General features: G+C 34.3%; 1 protein-coding gene across 2 annotated transcripts in view; it reads right to left on the reverse strand.

Annotated features, from left to right (window-relative positions):
• The window catches only part of bru3 (CUGBP Elav-like family member bruno 3), a 256980-nt gene that overhangs the window by 29461 nt on the left and 205740 nt on the right, over positions 1 to 21779 (reverse strand). The gene's annotated exons all lie outside the window — the stretch shown is intronic.

Here is a 21779-nt window from a genome sequence, read left to right on the forward strand (position 1 = left end):
CTAAAGTAATACATACGGTTGAATAAACATCGTAGATACCACAGAAGCATCAGATGTTGCTTGTATGTGGTGAAAAAGAGATCCAAATGGAAAAATGTATGTATGATGAACGTGTGAGAATGAATTATGGAAAAGGGATTCGCATATGTAAATGAAATACTCAGTATATGCAATTAAAAACCCACAAGATGATATAAAATCACAAATATAAGTAGTCAGTTTTAACATATAATATCATTTAAATATAAAATCATACAAACATAAAATAAAATTGACAGTTGAGTATAAAATCACAATTATAAAATACGCGTACTAGCAACAATATATAAAAACATGTTGAAATCGATATGGATATTGTTGAAAATGGATGTGATATATATTAACAAAACGATAGTGCGCATATATACACATATATACATACATATATAAACATATACGTATTATAGAATTGTAAGTGGGCAATATAGCAAATGTACGTGTGGTTTTTTCTCATCTAATCAAATAGACGTAGAAGTTCAAGTCTCCGACTTTGAAGAATATGCTCTTTCAACTCTTTTTTAAAACGATTGATATTTGAGATAGATTTTATATTTTCAGGTATTCGGTTATAGAGTTTAGGCGCAAAGTAAGTAAATGATCTTTGAGTAACGACCCTGACCATTAGGGATGTAGTATACTGATCTCTTTGGCGGGTGTGGTACTGATGTGAAGAAAGCGATGCCGTATGTCTATTTGTATGACATTTAGTGCTAGAGCATGAAAAATACAACTGTCGTACGTTCAACATGCGAGTTTCGATGTATAATCCATTAGAGGGATACCTACCATTTTTAGAAAATATTAATTTGAGAAAACGCCTTTGCATAATTTCAATTTGATGAATACTTCTCCCCACACTACTATTCTATAGCATATACAACTTTCCACAAGCGAGTAGTATGTTTTGAGATATTTTAGAGGTAGGAGTTCTTTAAGTTTCCTAAATTTGACGGGGTATTTAATAAAGAGGTCCGTCCCATTTCAAACTGGTGTCTAGAATTATTCCTAAGTATTTTATTTTCTTTTCAGGAAAGATATTGAAAGGTGTATGAGTTTTTATTGTTAATTAATCGAACAGGGGTACTTCAGCTGCATTATGACAGAATGGTACGTAATGCGTTTTGTCAATATTCACCGTCAGCAGCTTCTTATCCAGCCAATATATCATGGGAGAGATAAGTATAACCAACTATAACCTTCATATCATGAAACAAAGTGTCTCCGCAGCGTTTGTCTGTCTGTCTGAACGCGATGAAGTCAACAACTACCCAATGGGTTTTTATACGCTTTTCACCAACGGAGAGTCATAGAACAGGAAGTTTTGAGTGTATAATTTATTGATTCCTGTAAACCATAAAATTTAAATGAAAACTTTAGGAGTTATTGCATTAATTAATACTATCACGAGACAAAATTAACTCAAACAGCCTCATAAACGGATGCGAGACGTGTGATGAAAAAAGGTTGTAATTGCATTTTGATTGCGTAGTGAATCATTTTGTAGATTAACATTGGGTAGACAGGTATTCACCGATTTTTAAATCAATACTGATAGCTGTGAATATACTTTTGCTCAAGTAACTTCTATGAATAAAAGAAAATTATTATCAGTTATTATAAACTAATATAATACTATAACAGAAAAAAAAGATATATATGCTTTACTACCAGTGTGAAACCGGTTCGCCACTGTGGAATATTTTTGGTAATAGTGTTTGTTCTGTATCTGTAGAGTAGAGAGGGTGAGAGGAAGCCCACAACACTTAGGCCACATGTGACCCATTGTACATCATTCCGAGGAGTTGTCCTCCTAGTTCATCGTCCATCCTGTCCTTTCCAGGAAGGTGGAGAGGTCGCTGGGAGACATCTCCTTTATATCGGCAGGTGTAGGCCAAGACTCGGCGAAGACACACGCTCTTATTGATGATAACTCTGGGCACTCGCATAGGACATGCCTGACAGTCTCATCTTCCTGTTCACACATCTTGCATAGAGGTGTGTACACTAGCCCCATATTATGGAGATATTTCCTTAGTTGACAGTGGCCAGTCAGAAATTCTACTGTTAAGCGTAGATTTTTCCTGGTCATTGCCAGATATTTCTTCGGCGCCAGCTTCCCAGGGTCGTCCAGAGTAATTCTGGTAAGATTGCATCCTTTGATTTCATCCCATCTCTTTAGGGATTTAGCATGGGTGAGCATGGGTGGCTAGTTCCGTAATTGTCGAAGTCATCAGGCCGTAGGTGCCACTGGGTCCTAAAATTCTTAGTCCAGCCGCTTCCTTGGCTAAAGAGTCGGCAATGCAATTATCGTTACTCCTGTTGTGCCCTTTAACCCACCTCAGGATAATGTTATTATCTACTAAGGCTTTGGCTAAATCTTGGTGGCACTCTAGTACTAGTCCTGAATTAACACGTTGTCTGTTCAAGGCTGATAGGGCTTGTCTGCTGTCATTGCAGATTGTTATGTTTTTGCCATAAATTCGTTTCCTGGTTATTTCTTTTGTGGCGATTGAGATACCAGCCAGTTCTGTTTGGACCACGCTGGTATTTTTTGCCATTCTCCACTCAATCCTTAGGCTTAGTGATCTGGAGTACACTCCACATCCTGAGCCTTCTTTGGTTCTTGAGCCGTCTGTACATATGCGTATTGCATTTGTAGCATCTGATTCTGTGTTCTGTTTTATTTGTATTTTGTAGGATTTATTAAAGACAAACCTAGGTTCAATTGCATCTATGGTTGCCTGCAGCAGAGGTTGCGCAATCGTAACATGGCCATTAACGCAACCTCCTTAACGTCCAGAGTGGTCAGACCCGTAATTAATTCCAATGCCACGGTTGTTGATGTTCTCATGGCTCCTGTGATGTTTAAACAAACCAGTCGCTGTATTTGATATAATTTTTGGATGGCCGTTGCTTGTAGAAGTTTCGGTCTCCATGCAATGGTTCCGTACGTTAACGTAGGTCTTATTATTGCAGTGTAGATCTAGGTGACCACACCGGGTGAAAGACCCCATGTGCGTCCCAATATTTTCGGACATTGCTCATAAGCACATATGCTCTCCTTGCTCTACTCTGTAGGTGAGAGTTCCATGTTAGCTTCCTGTAGAGGAAAGTACCAAAGTATTTCACCTCTTCAGAGAAGTTTAGTTTGCTTTTAAAGATTTCGGGAGCTTTGAAACCCGATAAACTTATTTTCCTGGTGAAGAAGACCATCTCAATCTTCTTGGTGAGTGTTCCTTACACCATGTTTCTATTAATTTGAACCCATCCATCTATCGCACAGTGTGTGCACATGCAATTCTGTAGAATCCATTATTGTTGAGGTGATTAATCAGGGTATCCAGAATTATGTTCCAGAGAAGGGGTGATAAGACTCCTTCTTGTGGACATCCCCTCATGACCAGTCCTCTCACTGTGATGTCTTCTACATTGATACTTATTGCTCTACTAGAGAGCATCTTGATATCCATTCTCCTACTACCAGGGGTATATTCCTGGAGTGTAATTGTTGGAAAGGTTGTTTTATCAAACTCTTCCTCGATATCTATGAATATACCCAGGGTGGATTCTTTGTTGCCCAATGATCCCTCGATTCTGCCAACCACATGGAGTCGGTTCGCTAGTGTGGAATATTTTTAGTAATACTGTTTCTTATAAATATGTCCATAATTTGGAGGCACGGGGTGTGTTCCATTTGTAAATGTATAGAATACAAATGATGGAGAAAATCCTCATAATCTAGCACCCGGTGCGATATTATTGGGAACAATAATATCGATATATAAAAGTTCAAACAATGATACCAAATGACATGTAAATGATATAATAGGTGAAAACTGATATCAGAAATAAAATATGGTTTAATGCATCGATATAATTGTTTTCTGTATTTTCCAACAACACTTGATTTGAGATATCTTTTTTCTGGCGCATCGTCCTGGGGGAGCGTTTACATATGAAGATTAGCTTTTCATCACTGTTTTTCTGTACCGCTTTATTTTTGAAGGCTTAAATTTTGTATGTAGCTTCGTTTTATATTGTAGATGTGCAATAGGAAAGGATTCTTGAATATTCCTACTGGGGCGCCCCACCTTGGAATAAAAGGAGCGCGTGTATATATGAAAATATATTTTCGGAGGCTGAAATTTTGTATGTGGGTTCGTTTTATATTTTGGATGTGCAATAAGAAAGGATTTTAAAATATTCCAACTGGGGCGCCAGCCTCGTTAAAGAAAAAGACGCGTCCATAAAACGAAATTATCTTTTTATCACTGTTTTTCACCGGTAGGTGAATTTATATTCACTATAAGTTAGTATTTTCATAAATTAGTGAATATATTAGTGAATCAAAGATGAATTGGAGAGAGTAAATGATAGAAATGTTGAGCGATATATTCGACGGCATTTTCATTAAAACTTCGGAACGAAACTGTAGCTATAGTCTTGGAGAAGCTGCAATAATTATATTTTTGAAGTTCAAAATATGGTGGAAGAAATACTCAATATGGCTGATAATACTTTGATGATTTCTTATACAGCATTTTATACTCTGATTTGTTTGTTGTCTTGAGTTGAGATGATGATGTAACTACTTCGGTTGGTAATCACAACTGTGTTGAATTTTCAACTCCGAATATTCTATAATACATCATTTCATAAAACACGTTAATGATATTGCATTTTCATTATCTATTATTAAAACATGAATCTTCACACAATTCAGGAAAATTCTTGCAAAAGAAACGATAATTTTACGTAAATCCCATATTATGTTACCACTAGATTCATTCAATACTCTGGCAAACGCTTCAGTAGTTCAAATTGAATTCTCTGTGAAATTTCTCGTCCAGAAATTTCGAGTAGAAACCAACCGAAAAAATTTCAGAATACAAAGAAAATATAACCGTTAACAAAAATATTCAGCTTCTCTCATTGTTTTCATATAATTTCGCAAGCTTTCATTCGCTGACCATCATCAAAGTTTGGAAAAAAACAACAGGCTTTAATCTAATTGAATTTTTGCCTGAGATCGGTGTAACGAGAAATTCTTTCCACATCACAGAGCCCCAGCAATTATAAAGGGATTAGCCGGATTCATTATACTCGAAAGTGCTCAAAAAGGTCACGAAGAGAGAATATACTCTCTCTGAATTCTGGTCTCATTGGTATAATAATAATCAATTGTTTCAAAATAGATGAAGAAGAAAAAACGTTCATTTCCTAAATTGTTGTCGAGAAGTATTATTTTAGAAGTGGGTTAGTTGTTATAGTCTTTTCGGACATAATAAAAATTTTTTCCACGAATATTGAACAATGCTTCACAAACGTGAAGTAATATGATCAAAATATTTAAAAACTTATAGTAATTGTTACCCAATATCCATGTTTTTTTTCAGTTATAAAGAACGTCATCGAATTATGAGAAAGTTTTCGAAATTTCCTAAAAAATGATCCAAAAAAAATATTTAAGACAAGCACTGTCCCCAGAACTGCAGCATTCTTCTGCTTGTTTTGGATTTAATACACGTTTGAGGTTCCTTCTCTACTTTGAATTACAATTTCTCTTGAAAAAATAATTTATGTTAAGTGTTGATTGCGTTTGCCCATGTAAGTACGATTTATAAAGCAGTGGGCTAAAAAATATACCCATTTCAATTTAACATAGAAGAGTATTCTGAACACTAGAGAAGAATTCGATTTGAAACTTAGCATCAAACTCTGATAATTTTTATATTAAATTCGAAATATTGAAGAAACGTTGAGAAACTCTTCATACCGTAACATGAAGTCGAGGTCCTACAGAATGGCCAGCCCGCTCGCCAGATTTGACACCTTTGGCTATTTGGGCTATTTGAAGCAAAAGGTGTACGAAACTGAACCTGCTTCAATATTGGATATGCGGAAGAGAATAATAAATATTTGTAGGGATATTGACGTTACTGTGTTCGAAAATGTTCGGCGTGAAATATCGGATAGGCTGTTCATAGGTCAAGAAGTTCAAGGCAACAGGCAACTATTTCGTAGTTGAATGCCAATGTATTCAGGCAATTATTTAAAGTTCCGCCATGTTGTAGTAGTTGAAGATAGTGACATTATATTCTAGGGTTGTAAAGTATTCGTCAGGAGCTTCAAAATGATGTGTCATAAGACCCCCACTTTCCATTAAATTTTTTTCCCAGATGGCCCCCAGTCGCCATCTTGAAAGTTTCATCTGCCAATTTCAATTTCACTAATTTCATTATCTGAAATTAAAATTTTTCGAATTGACCCGTTCAAAAAATAAAATGCGGGGGGGGGGAATTAAAGAAATGCACTGTATAGTAAGTACTCAATGATAAATAATGTATGAAATGAAAAACAGTATCCCCAAATTTGATCCTTGCAGTTTTTGAGGGTTTTTTTAAGAGTATCGATGACACTCATATTTTAATGTTTGATTACAGACAGACATTCAGATTTGAAATTGTTTTTGTGAATCGTATACGAGTACTCGAAAACCACCAGAAAAACCGTTAACATTCCAAAAGTTCAACAGGTGGTCAGTAATAGTGTAGAATAGAAATCTGGCTCGCAATTACGTGTCGCGTACGTGTGTTGTGTAAAATGTAAATAATTTACTAGAACGTCGCTTATATTGCAATTGGAATTCCGTTTCCGAGTCCGGGAAAATTGCATTTTGATTATACTGAATGAGATTCACGAATAAAAGAACTATGTTTGATGGCTTGTATTGAACCTTTCATCTATACATGTTTTTGAAAAAGGAATTGTTCAGAATAGATCCGAAAGGCAAATAGTTTTGTTCGATATGTTTTTTAATTATAGATGGTGCTGAAATGTTTGGATTCATCTATACTTATAAATACGAAAGTCACTAACTTTACACTCACTCATTCATCTCTGTTTCTCCGTGCTGGTAAGTCCTAAGAAGCTAAAATTTGGTATATAGGTGCTCCTTAGATGTCAAATGAATAATTTTCGAATATTCCAACTGGAACGCGCCCTGAGGATAAAAGGGACGCGTTCACATATGAAAATTACTTTTTCATCACTGTCTCTCCGTAACGCTATATTTTTTGACGGTGAAAATTAATATACAGTGCTAGTCAAAAGTCCCCTCCCCCCCTCGTATCTTTGGAACGGGTATACTTATAATAATGAAATTTGGAGGGTGGAAATAAACGGATGTAGGCTTCTTAACTGGTCATAACAGGTGACGCAATAGTCATAAATGACGTCACAAGGCCACTGTGACCAAAAATTTTAAATGGGACCCTATGGTAAGTGACAGCTCGTTTGAAAGGTATTGAAAATACCTATTCAGTCATACCAATTTTGTTTGGGTTTCGGCTGATTTTGATTGATAAATTGAAGAAATAGGAAAATTATTGTTTCGCATTTAATTAATAAAGATTTTAAAGTACGCCTCTGGTTCATTGTCAGAAAGGTTGACGTGTTTGAATTATCTACTTGTCAAAAGTGTTTATACCTTGAAAATTTACCTAAGCTATTGTTTAACGAGACGTTTAAGTGTTTACATAGGCAAAATGGTACGTACTGTAGCCGACAAAGTAGCAGCTATCTTAATAATTGGTGAATGTAGAAACAATTTCCATGCAACGGAACGACTGTTTAATGAGAGGTACCCCGATCGCCCTATATCGAGGGTTTATTTGAGGGAGCTTCTTCGGAAGTTTGAAGCATCAGGTAGTGTTCAAGATGCCAAACGATCTGGTCGACCAACAATTAGTGATGACAAAAAAATTGACATACTTGGAGAAATGGTAGTGAACCCTACTTCTTCCACAGCCCAAGTTGCGTCTATCTGTGAAGTCAGTCAAAGGACAGTACATAGGGTGTTGGCTAAAAACAAATTTCATCCATACAAATTAAAAATGGTGCACCAACTTTCAGATGATGACCCCGACCGAAGACTAGAATTCTGTGAAACTATGTCCGATAAAATGAACCAACAACCAGGCTACATACAGACAATTTGTTTTAGTGACGAAAGTACTTTCTTTCTCAATGGAAATGTTAACACTCAAAATGTGAGGTATTGGAGTGACACAAATCCTCACATCTTTCGTGAAAAACATACTCAATTTCCAGAAAAAGTAAATGTTTGGGCAGGTATTTTGGGAAACCACATAGTTGGGCCTCTTTTTCTCAATGCTAACTTAACCGGTGAATTGTATCTGGAGATGTTACAAACTGATATTGAGGCGTTAATTCTTGAAATTCTAGAAGATAATCCAGATGAATTCGACAACTTGGAAATAACGTTTCAACAAGATGGTGCTCCTGCACACTATTACGGTGCAGTAAGACGTTACCTAGATGAAGAATATCGTGGTAGATGGATTGGACGACGAGGTTCGATCGAATGGCCAGCTCGGTCACCGGACCTTACACCATTAGATTTTTTTCTATGGGGGTACTTGAAATCTAAGGTTTACGCTACAGCACTTGACAGTATTGCCATTCTGAAACAACGAATTGTTGAAGAATGTAGGGCAATTTCCGCTGACACACTGGGACGAGTACGACAAGAGTTTAGCAATAGGATGCATTACTGCCAGGAAGTAGATGGAGCACATTTTGAACACTTATTATAAGAACTGGTTCTTAAATCTTTATTAATTAAATGCGAAACTATAATTTTCGTATTTCTTCAATTTATCAATCAAAATCAGCCGAAACCCAAACAAAATTGGTATGACTGAATAGGTATTTTCAATACGTTTCAAACGAGCTGTCACTTGCCATAGGGTCCCATTTAAAATTTTTGGTCACAGTGGCCTTGTGACGTCATTTATGACTATTGCGTCACCTGTTATGACCAGTTAAGAAGCCTACATCCGTTTATTTCCACCCTCCAAATTTCATTATTATAAGTATACCCGTTCCAAAGATACGAGGGGGGGAGGGGACTTTTGACTAGCACTGTATAGGTTCGTTTTATGTTGTAGATGTGCAATAAGGAAGGATTTTTAAATGTTCCAACTGAGGCTCCAGCTCTGTATCGGTATATTTTGTATATAGATTGGTTTTATATTGTAGATGTGCAATAAGGAAGCATTTCTAAATATTACTAAGCAATTGTTTGAGCAATAAACCGTGAAATAACAATAGAAAAAATCAAGGAAAAAATTGAAAGAATTGAATAACTAAAAATGGAATGAAAAATTCAAGAAGTTTTCAATGAAAGTTACTTCACGAGGTTTCGATTGTTAGTATTCACAATCGCCTCCGAGAGATAAGTATTTATAGGTCATTTGAACGCTTTCACCTATCACCTCTTCTCTCTCTCCGTTTTTTATCAGATGTTGCATATTTCGACGCTAGCTTTTCTGAATACGTCGTTGAACAACATTTATTCAGCTTCTCTGAACTTTCCCCTGAATCAATTGTTTGATTCATTTAATTTTTTGTTTATTTCTATTATTTTATAATTTCATTTCACGGTTTATTGCCTAATAAAATTGTTGTTTTTAGCAGTACCACTACATAATATAAGAATATTGTGAAACTTTCGAAAACCTTGTAAACTACTAACCCGCTGACAAATATCTAGATGTACCTACTAACTTGACCGAGATGTAGTGTAACAACTCTATATTGTAGCACTAATTCGTCCTTGAAGAGGCCCAAGGTCAATTTCAAGCCGTTATCACATTTAATAATACAACTTCTATAGAATGTCTGTAATAAACACTTCCAAAGAAATTTTTTGCTGTGAATATTATGAACTTATTCAATTCCATTTGTTAGAGATAAGATCATTTGAAAATGTGATCGTTGATCGACCTTAATGACAAGAAAAGTGACAATATATTTAGGAACATTGTCAGTGTACCATTTTAAACACATTGATTTAATTTTCAATGTTACCAGTAGTAAATTGATTATAATAAAAATATTTATTTACATCTGATGAATATATAAGAATACCTTATATACCGTGCAAAATATTTAATGACATGAAACCAAAGAAGCTTTGGTTTTTAGTTGTATGAACATTTGTTATTTCAGAGGTTTTATAAGGACTCTTGTATTGTATGTGTACTCGACAGAGGGGAATTTGAAATTAAATGCCAGAAGATTCCATAGGTACGTTTGCTTGAAGGTGAAAAATTTCGATTCTACAATCTACAGTTCAGAGTTTTTATCGATGATTTTGATGAGCCACCAACTGACATTCGATCACATAATATATTTGAAAAACTCTTCGTTTCAACAAATTTCATTTCCAGCTCTGAATCGAACAAGATTTTTATTACTCGGGTGGAAGCCTCTAGTATCACATCAAAGCAAAGGATACTAATAATGGTATAAAAACACAGGTCTCGAGACATTCCAAAAATATTTGACGAACGTGTGTAATGCCAACGTATTCGAACGAAAATAATACGGCTCAAGCTGTTATTTTATCGGTGTGAGGCAGAGACGATGGAGAGAAATCAAACAAATCATGCGTTCGAAGGATTCGGGCATTTCATTTCAAACTGACTGATCTTTGCTTTGCGTCGTTCACAGTAGATGATTGGTTGTAGCTTGAAAATATAATTATGTTTCATCCTGTGGAGAAACAATAAATTGAGAATTAAAAAAAGAAAGTGATTTTTGGTAGATATAACATGAACATTTTTTTTTTCTTTTTACAAAAAAAATTAAATATAGAAAAATATGTATGAAGTTCGCTGAAAAGTTAGAAGGCTAACACATAGATGACGCTTCTAGTATTGAATTCGTATAAGCCTAACGTTCAAAAGACACGCATACAAATTTAATAGATGTTGAATTATTGGTTTGCGGGATGGAACATTTTGAGTGAAGCAACTTTTGTTAGTTTGAAGAAAATGGATGAAAAGGAGTTTCGAGTGTTGGAAGGGCATTGCTTTTTGGTGAAAAAAATAAACCATCGAGAGATGATTTGCTGTTTAAATGAGGTAAAATGAGCACGCAGTGCAAGCCCCAAAGAGGCTGTTACCGATGAAAACATCAAAAATATTCACGAAATAATTTTGCATGACTTCGAAGTGAATATGATTGAGATAGCTGAGGATCTAAAGATATCAAAGGAACGTTTTGGACATATCGTGCATGTACATACAGAAAAAATACACTAATGTATTTTGAAAATTATATGTATCAAAAGGTCTCATTATCCAACAGAACAGCTTTATGGGAAATTAAAAATTTTAGATTAAAGGCAACTGTTTTCTAAAACGGGTATCATATGTATTCTGAGAAATAGAAATCACTTAAAAATTTACCCCACAATCAAATAACACGATAACAAAACTCTGCAGCACTGCAAATAGAACAATTGGTCAAAGATGATCCATCTATATTGGAGCTTAATTTCTAAATCATGTTTTATTCTCAGTTAAAACACTTAATAATATTGGTCTGATGAAAAAACGCATTAAAAAGTGGATTCTTGAACAAACTAGACAATTCATCAAAAGCATTGTAGATCCAGCAAATTGATTCATATTTCTTATTTTTTTATTTTCTTTTCTTCTTGATTAGTTTAAATTTTTTTTTATACGCTTATTAGATAATTTGAAAGTTAATTATTTCCGCAATAACAGGCTGTAAACTGATGAGGTAGAAAAAGCATGATTCTCATAAGACGAAACGAAAAAAAACATTTGTTTCCACAGACAGGTTCCATGTGAACTTATGTGGCAACCGTTTTTATTTGTTCACTATCTATGAACATACTTAGGATACCTTTATGCTTTTCAATAATCAATGTAATAATTCTAAGAAGATTTGGCAAATGAATATTATTATTAATATTATGTATATATGGGTATGTGAAAGCTCTGTTCAAAGTAGGTGCCGCGCGACCAAAAACAACAACGAATTGATGATTCTGAGCAGTGTTTGAAGCTGTTCTACTAAAAAAAAAAAAAACGAATTCCTGCGTCGATATGTGACAATGGATAAAATATGGTTCCATCATTTCACACCAGAATCAATACGATCGTCATCTGAATGCAAGGACAGCACAGTCGGTTGGCAAGGTTATGGTATTAGTATTTTAGGATGCGCATTCATCGACTTGAAAAGGAGAAAACCATCAACAACGACTAATTTATAGCGGTATTGAAGGATGAAATTGCAAGAAAACGGCCCCATTTGAACAAAAAGAAAGTGCTGATTCATCAAGACAATGAACTGTGTCACAAATCAATGAAAGCTTTGGTGAAATTGCATGAATTGGAATCCGAATTGATTCCGCATCCATCAGATTCTCCAGATCTGGTCCCCAGCGACTTTTTCCTGTTCTCAGGACACATGAGAATGCTCGCTGGAGAGGAAATTTAGCATCGATGAAGAGATAATCGTCAAAACTGAGGTCAATTTCGAGGCTAAAGACAAATCCTACTATATAAATGGTATAAAAAAACAACCCCAAAAATCATTGTATCGCCTCGAAGGCAACTATATTGAAAAACTTCGTGAAACTGATAACTTTAGAGTAACGTGTACATTAGATAAGAGTGATTATTTATATAAATGAAAAAATAAGTGATTATATTACGCTGGGATTAAACAATACTTATTCTGGATATACTTTTCATTTACTTTTATTTGTTTCTCTGAGAATTCATTCAGTTTGAGAGAAGCACAATAGTATATTGTGCAACAAGTGCACATGATTGTGTGGATTGTGTAGGTTATAGTCAATCCGAAGAGCTAAATAAAAGTCTAATATCTGGGTCTGAAAAGTTTATTATTTAATGCAATTGAAAACGTCCTACTTGAAAAAAATAATGATTAGACAAAAAATTCATACCACGCCGCCTATGCCATACAAAGAAACTGTCGACATTCGGTAACTATTTAGTTTTCATGCCATTCGAATTTACTTCGTATATACTATACTTCGCTTATACATTTTTCAATTTTCACTTGATGTTTACGATTTTCTAGAAAACTTGTGAGAAGCATATGCAGAGATTCCAATATCCTACAGAGTTTCAAGAAGAAGAAGAGATAAGAGTTAGAGGTCTGTAATCGTACATCTCACATTTATTGTCATTTTTATGAATTGGTATATACATAGTTTGAAAACAGAAGAGAAGATGATCTTGAAAGTGATCACTTGGTGATCGAAACACGTGTCGAGGTTTTAAAATAACGGTTTGGTGTTGGGAAAAAGCTCCAGTAATATTGAACTCATTTTGATTGCTATATATACTTCTGATAATTTTGTGCATAACTTTGAAATTAAAAAAATACAAGTTAATTTCGAAAATTTGCTTTGCTTCATTTGCATGTGTTGGATAATTCCTAACGAATGTCGCTGAAAGTGAAACAATGACACATTTTTAGAAATATAGACAATTCAATAGTTATCTCCTTCTTTGAAAATGAATAACAATCTTGTTGCTATCCTAAAAAGGAAACCTACAAAGTTTGTAGTCATTGGAATGAGACATTAGGAAAACATATCGAACTCCCTGCTACCCATATTTTGAAACAAAAATAATGTACTTTATATTTGATAGAAATATAAATGACCCAACTTTTAATAAACTTATCTGCACATTTTTTGGAAAAAATATTTCAGATATACTTGTTTCACTAGTTCTTAGAACTGATTTCTCAGGATTTTCTGATATTTAATGAAATATATAATTGAAAAACTTATTCGTTTCGTTTAAGTCAGCATCAGAATGAATCAGAGATGTAATTCAAGTACTCTCAATAATAATTACAGTCATTCGCTAACGAACTTCTTTCATTTACTTCACAAAAATAAAAATTCCAAAGATCCCAACGTCGACATTGATTAATAAACTCCGACAAGAACTAAAATACTTTCGACGAAATTACTCCAGAACTCTTACCGAAGCAATATAAAACATTCCGACTGCTCGTCAGAAAATCACGGATTTTAATAAAGTTTCGCCGATATTTTTATCGTTCCCATCCGATTCCAATCAATAGCTAACAATTTATCTCTTGCAACTCTCGACATATTCGTGACCCTTTTCGTGGACTGTTGACGAACTTCCTCATCCCTTTAGATGATCCCGAGGCATTCAATAACAGAATGTCGCTTCGTCCACGTCCTGATCCTGTGAGAAGACATGTGGAATTGGATGGAGCTCTTCAAGCGAGGAGCCAGGATTTAACGATTTCTAATAGATTTGTGTGAGTGGTAGAGCGAGAAAGGAAAGCTCTTGTCGATGAGGATTGTGCGATGGCATTGGCGTACTTGTTAAAAAAACGTATTTTATTGCGACCTGATTCTTACAAAAAAACAAAAATGAATAGTGTTCAAGTTGGGAACATGTAACTATTGGGCCTATTGGGCATCGTCAGTACCGGGCAGGCGGTCCTCGATTGAAGACAAAATGTGAAAAACCAATCGAGGATTGACTATATATATGACTGACTATATATGTATATATATATATATATATATATATATATATATATATATATGCATATATATGCATATATATATATATATATATATATATATATATATATATATATATGCATATATATGTATATATATATATATATATATATATATATATATATATATATATATATATATATATATATATATATATACATAGAGTGATATAGAAACTCTCAAAATATAATGATTTTTATAATGCTGAAGTGAAGAACGAGTTTATTGTGCATGTCTTCAAATGTTGGTGGGGCACGTGAATGTTGTGGATTGTGGAAAAGTGAAAACGATAACACACGTTAAACGATAATTTGCCAAAAGATTTAAACGGCGTACATAAATTCAGATACCAATCAGTAACTGCTAACATTTTTGGGTCCTTCCAGATTTAATAACAGCAAAATATTCTTACGTTTTTGCTTGATTTGATTTATGAGAATCACACGTTGAATGATGAGACCTCGTTAATCCTCAGCTCGCACAAGTTTCGAATTCTGAGGGTTGTCGTTCGTATGAGTGCGACAGCTGGTTAACAGATTTTAAACAAATTATAGAATAGTAGACCAAATGTTTCGTCTACTACTGCATCCTCACAGTCAAGACATATAACACTGAGGATGCCTGCTGCAGTAGCAGACGAACAGTTTCGGCCCCGATTGTATTCCCTCTAATTGTGAAAGTTCTTATAGAATTTTTATTGGGTTTTTCCAATGAATAGTTGTGTGATTCTTTGAACTAACATAAACTTTTTATTTATAAAACGATCGAAATGAAAGAATGAACGAACGAATGAATGAATAGGGTTTTTCCAATGAATAGTTGTGTGATTCTTTGAACTAACAAAACATTTTTATTTATAAAACGATCGAAATGAATGAAACACTAAATGTTAATGAGATACTGAAATTTTTGAAAATTCTGAGATCAATGTTTTGTGTTCCATTGCGTTAATGAATATCTCCATGTACAGTTACACTTTTATTATATGCACCAGTTGTTGTTATAGAATCTGGTTTGTTACATTAAGTTTCGTGACAGACCATTTTAAACAAATAGTTACAATATTTTTATTAATCCAAAACTTCAGGTTTGCAACTTCAAAACTGACGAAATTTAATACAATCTCTAAACCCCTATTTTTTTCCTTTGGGGTGGAAATTCCTGATCCACTTTCTTGATGCTCATTTACGCTATACAAAGAACTTACCTGCACATTTAAAGATTTTAGCTTCAGTAGCTTCGGCTGTAAGTTAAAATACTAGCAACAGCTAGTAATTTATATTTCTACATTAAAAATGCAGTTATTAAAAAAATATGCTAACTGCAATAAGTAATGAATAGCTTCGAGAAACGAATTATGTTACCTATAAAAAATGTTTGCAAAACTAACACAACCGTCAATGAGATCTGCCCTCACGCATCTGCCCGCTTTCAGGTCGCGTTCTCGGCGATGACGCTTCATTGCTTAGACCGCCCCTCTACCCCTGCGCATCGTCTCCTGTCGTCTCCAGTAGACGCGACGCATAATGGCTCACTGCGTTGCGTCAAGTTGATCTTATCGTGATAACTTTTGAACTATTCGTCCAAATTACTTAGTGTAAAATACGAAGTTTAACTATATTAAATACTAAAAACGATAGATTAATTCAGAATATTCCACTCACAATGAATGAAATGAAGTTAACGCCAAAACAGTGACATGGTGTCGAGAGAAAGCATTTCACAGATTTGTAATTGAAGAAGTTGAAAACATTGACAGGATAGTTCATCATTAAATTTCCTTCTTATATCTTTATCATTCTCTCAATAGGAAAAAATCATTTTATAAAATTTTGTTGTAATGCTGTATAAATTAGTTGTTTCTTAGGACGATAAACCACCATTATATTTGTCTAGGGTGTAGGGTTGATCTAAAGTTTATCGCCCCATGACCCAAATGATTCATTCGCCATGATAAAATAATAGATCCTTTTCGGCATAAAAAAAATTTACACTTTTCCGTCACTTTGGTTAGAAATATTCCAGTGATTATTGGTCGGTATCTGAATTTATTAAAACCGTATAAGACCTTCTGGCAAATTAACTGGGTTGTTAATTTCACTTTTCCAATCAATTTTCAAACGGTTTTCAGCAATGAATGGAGTGATTCGAAAGGAAGGTTTATGTGTATATAAGAATTCGGTGTGATGGTGTCAACCGGGAAGCTTTTATCAGCGCTGCCTAATTTTTTTGAGATATAACACAAGACATTACATATTGTTAATCTTTTATAGGCCTCTAAAAAAGGTCATCTATGCATAATGTCTATCCATATTGAATGAATACGTTAGTCACTTCAGGAATTTCTTGCACATCATAACCACCCTCAATCCACAAAATTTCAATTAATAACTTAGCAATTAATGCAATTAAAAGATCTTCAAGTGACCTCAGAAACCGATGCGGCATGTTTTGTGTTGTTTTAACGTAGATGTGAACTTTTCTATATCAAAATTCAAATCGATATTTGTGAATATAGTTTTTTTTTCGAAGAATTTCATCAAAAATCATGAAAATTAGTTACAAGCTGCACAGAAACTATGAGAGAAAAAAATTTAGACATATATAATCTGCTTTGTCCTGTAGAGACAATAATTTCAAATATTCTGACTTTAATTCTAAAGTTTAAAGTAAGTTTGGGATATTGAAGTTCATTTGAATTTGTTTTAGAAACACAAAAAATTAAGTACTACAATCTGCGTTACTGTGAAAGTTACACACTGTTGTGGCTAATTGGAAATAATGCTAGTAGTCTTTTATTTTAACAGCAGTTTACGTCGGAATATATTTAGCAGAAAAAATTCAAATATATTCTGTTTTTTCCAGAAAATGAGGAAACGTTAATTTTTCCAAGGGATATTCTTTGAAATATAATATTTGTATTTTGGAAATGTAATGATTTTTATTGAGAATAATAGCATACATTTTGAATTCAGGCATTGCTGATATGAATGAAGGGTTTCTGCACTCTGAAGGAATGTATTGCCTTAAAAATCTACTCTGACCGTTTCATCCTCTTATCTGTTAAAAACTGACGCCCCTTCATGAACGACAATGCTCATAAGTCAAGTTGACGATAAACGAGGCCTTATTCAACGTACGATTCCTAGCACGGGGGTTAATCGTAAACTTCGCCTACATTTTTCTACAACTCACTATCTTAAACATCAAAGGTTATGTACGCCAATGAGTGGTTTGGTCTGAAATGTTCTTTCTTTTCTCCTCTGGGCCATACCAATTGATTTGCTCTGAAGGATCAACATAGGATTTATTCCCAAACTGCCTTCGAGTTTTCTTTTATTACATATTTCTGCAATAGGGGAAAACTAGTACGCTACAGTTGCTATCATCGATCATCTCAAACACGAAAAATGTTTCAAAGGACCATTGTGCATTGGTGTAGTGACAGCAAAGGAATTCCTTATTCGAGGAGTAGGGTACATTCAGAGTTGGATTTCGAAATTGGAAAATTTATTGCGTCTGGAATGTTGAATTTCCTTGCTGCAAACTTGGTAAGTGGAAGTCCATCGAATTTTAGTGACTGGGTTTCACACTGTAGTCTGAAGAAATGGGAGAAGTTTTTATTAAACTTTAATCATTTCTTCAGAACAATAGGATATTTTCCGTCAAACGAGAAATATGGTCATTATCCGTGAGAATGAAGTTCTTCGTTAATGATTCCAGCGAGTAGTGAGCATTTTTCGGGAGTAGAATACTATACTTCTGTATGACTTGAAGCAGAATAATTTCAAAATGAGATTCATTGCTGTAATATCTATTCGTCTAATGCTACCATTGAAAGTTATACAGTTGACTTCCTTATAAACTTCGAATTTATCAGACAATGTTGTGACTATTAGGTGACGAATTGTGTGATATCTAGTGTTTCTCAGAAGTTGACCAATTGTTGCTCGTGTTAGGAATCACACGTTAAAAGGTAAGACCTCACGTTGTCACGTTGATTTCATTGATTCTTTCAGGAATTTTGAATCATTTTGTATCATACTAACGAGTCGACCCGGCTCTGCACTGGTGCAATGCTGATACTGAATATGAATTCACGCACCGGAAATTTGAGGACATGGAGAAATAGTGATGAAAACATAATTTTGTTTTATGAACGCTCCTTCTTCTCCCGCGGCTGGCGCCCCAGTTCAAAAATCCTTTCTTATTGCACATATTCGGACATATTTCGAACAAAATAGTCCGGTCAAATTAGACTAAAAAATAAGAGTGAAGGTACATACTTTTACAACAAACTGCAAATGCGTGTAATTGTTCAAAACCTAGTTAAAAAATGAGATTTTTCAAATTCCGAAAGATTGCGATGCCTGGAAAAAAATTTATTCTAGGTCAAATGTCAAAAATCTCGAAACAAATTGGTTTTTCGCGATTTTCAGGAAAACGGTAAGTTTTATTATAAAATAACCACAGATAAAAATTGTAGATCATAAAATTCTCTACAAAAAATGTTTCAATACTTTATTTTCTTAGAGCCACCGTTTCTGAGACACGACGAGTCAAGAAGTTGTAAAAGTTGTAATCGTCATTATATGCAATACATTCGGAATTTTGAAATCTTATTTTCAACTATGTTTTGAAAAATTACACGCATTTGCAGCTTGTTGTAAATTTATGTACCTTCCAATGTCTAGATTAAAATTTCAGCCTTCGAAAATATATTGGTACGGAGAAACAGTGATGGAAAGGTAATTTTCATATGTAAATGCGGTCCTTTTATCCTCACGGGATGCGCTCCAGTTGGGATATTTGAAAATCCTGTCTTAGACCCAAGGAGCACCTATATATCAAATTTCAGCTTTCTAGGACTTTCCAGTACGGAGAAACAGAGATGAATGTGTGAGTGACTATTGCATTCATACATAAGTATAGATTAGACAATGGAAGTTCGAACTTATGAAATTCACCATGAAACATTGTCAAACACATTCAAACAAGAGAAGTAATACCTCAAAATCGACCTGTAGGTGATCTATTCGATTGATTTCAGCGTGGTCCTGCTGCTGGATGAACGAGAAATGTTCGCAAGATTTACTTCTCTGAGGTATGTCAGATATAACTCAATGTCCATCGTGGTATTGGCCTGGGAAGTTGTTTTCCGGCAGACATTTGCCAAAACCTATTGTGCGGGTACGATTAAAGAGATGACTGTTTCCAGATTTTATTTCAAAATATTTATTTTATTACATGGGTGTTATAAATTTTCATCACGTTTCGTGTCAGTGCACTCATAACACGAAACATTGCGTAACGATAAGACTGAAACTTTTGTTTGTTTAAGGCAAGACGAATACAAATATTCTGAGAACTAGCACAAAATATCTAAGAAGGGAACACGATGGAGAACTATCGAAAATCGAATAAAACAGGGTTAAAATTATTTCTAAAACAGGCGATGGGGCTTGATATACAAAAAATATGGCACAAAGCGCCCACGCTTTTTTCACAATAATACCAGTATTTTTTTCGTTCGTTATTGTTTTAAGCTTATTTAAAAAAAATATTTTTAACTTTATAGTTCGATGTTCTTAAAAAGTGTGTTTTTAAGCTATATTTATTTTTCATTTTCTAGTTTCATATGCTATAAAAGCGTGTGTTTTAATCATTTTAAACTATATTTATTTTATATAAACTTCGGGATCAATCAATCCGTATATTGTTTAGAAAAATGACCATTGAAATTTTCCGATTATGGAAAGAGAGCCTGAAAATCAGCTAACAAGCCCAAGGCAGCAGGCGCGCAAAGGAGGGTTACAAATAAGGCAGCAGAAGCGGGTGTTATTAAAAAATATACTTTTTTCGAATGTAGAAATACATGTAAAGTGAGTTCGAATTATATCAAGGCGGTTAAGTACAGCGCCATCTGCCTGCGAATGGATCAAGCAATAATGCCGATAATTCTATCAAACACAGATCCCGAACTTGAGAGTTACGAGCAAACGAACAAACATACATACAGGTGAAGCTAATAGAAGCGTGTTAAAAAAACATCACCTCTGATGAAAATACATTTGTTTTCAAATATTCATGAATAAAGTAGCAACGTTGCTGAATAGGGTTGTTGAATTTATTCTCAAGGCTGATAATTGAACTTCTCTGATAGAAGTTATGAACCCTAACAAATCAATATTGAATCTGAGTTCATATCCATCATCCTGAGTTCGGAATGAACAGACACAAAGACGCTGAGTTCCTGCATAGGATATAAATAATATCAAAGCATCAGTTACCTGATCATTTACAGTTCGGTTGATTTTTGTCAGACCGCATTTATTCTCAATTCTAAGTAGAACAAAAAAAAATTGTCCTCTCAACCAACACCTTACTGGTTCGGTTACTGTGCTCTTTCTTCAACGAATTTTTTGGTGTTCATTTTAAGTTTCAAAGATTACTATGCAAATATAATCACATACTGTACCTACCCTTGTTTGCTCCTGAGGCGAGTTATTTCGATATATTATGTGCGATTTATGTGAAATGTGGGCAACGACATAGATTGTATATTTTGTTGTCCAATACTTGCTGTAGCTATTTACGAATGCAGTAGAATTTTCATTTGAACTTTCATTTGAAATGATGATTCATTTGAAATTTTTGGAATAACTCTTGTAGGTTGTATTCAAATGAAACTTTCGCTGCATAAAAATAAATAATCATCTGGGCCCATTCCAACAAAGCAAAAACAGTTTGCTTTGGAGACTAAATATTTGTCTGCGATCGGAGATAGGCTTAGGGATTTTTATGACTGAATGCATTGAAAGCATTAGTTCAATAATCAGATAGCAGGCTTCCCCTTTCTCTGTCTGTTGGCTTTTTCACTCATTGGTCACGCAATGTAGGTATTAATGAGTTGTTCGTGTAATAAAGCGTAACAATGAAACATTTTTCAGAGTATTATTGCTTTAAGTGCTATTCTTTGAGAATATATTCAGAAGGAACTTTTGCTATCTAGATCTCCTCCACTAGAAGAGGTCAATGTATACATATAATTATATATATCGTCTTTATTAGTTTTGATTTTTTTTCATTGAAAGATTCACCCTTCTATCACTTCAAATATTTTTACATTCATAAATAGCAGTGAATCAAAAAGTGAAGTGGAAAAATGTTCAACTGAAGTATTTCTCATCAATTATCAATCATGGTTGTTTTTTGGACCTTTGAAAACGCGTAACTATTTCCATTTTTAATTGTGTGAGAGCAGATTTCAGATTCGTGAACAAATAATTGA

This window comes from Leptinotarsa decemlineata, unplaced genomic scaffold (assembly GCF_025532065.1).
Source record: "Leptinotarsa decemlineata unplaced genomic scaffold, Ldec_3_MD MMD2_P_RNA_scaffold_5, whole genome shotgun sequence".
NCBI lineage: Eukaryota > Metazoa > Arthropoda > Insecta > Coleoptera > Chrysomelidae > Leptinotarsa > Leptinotarsa decemlineata.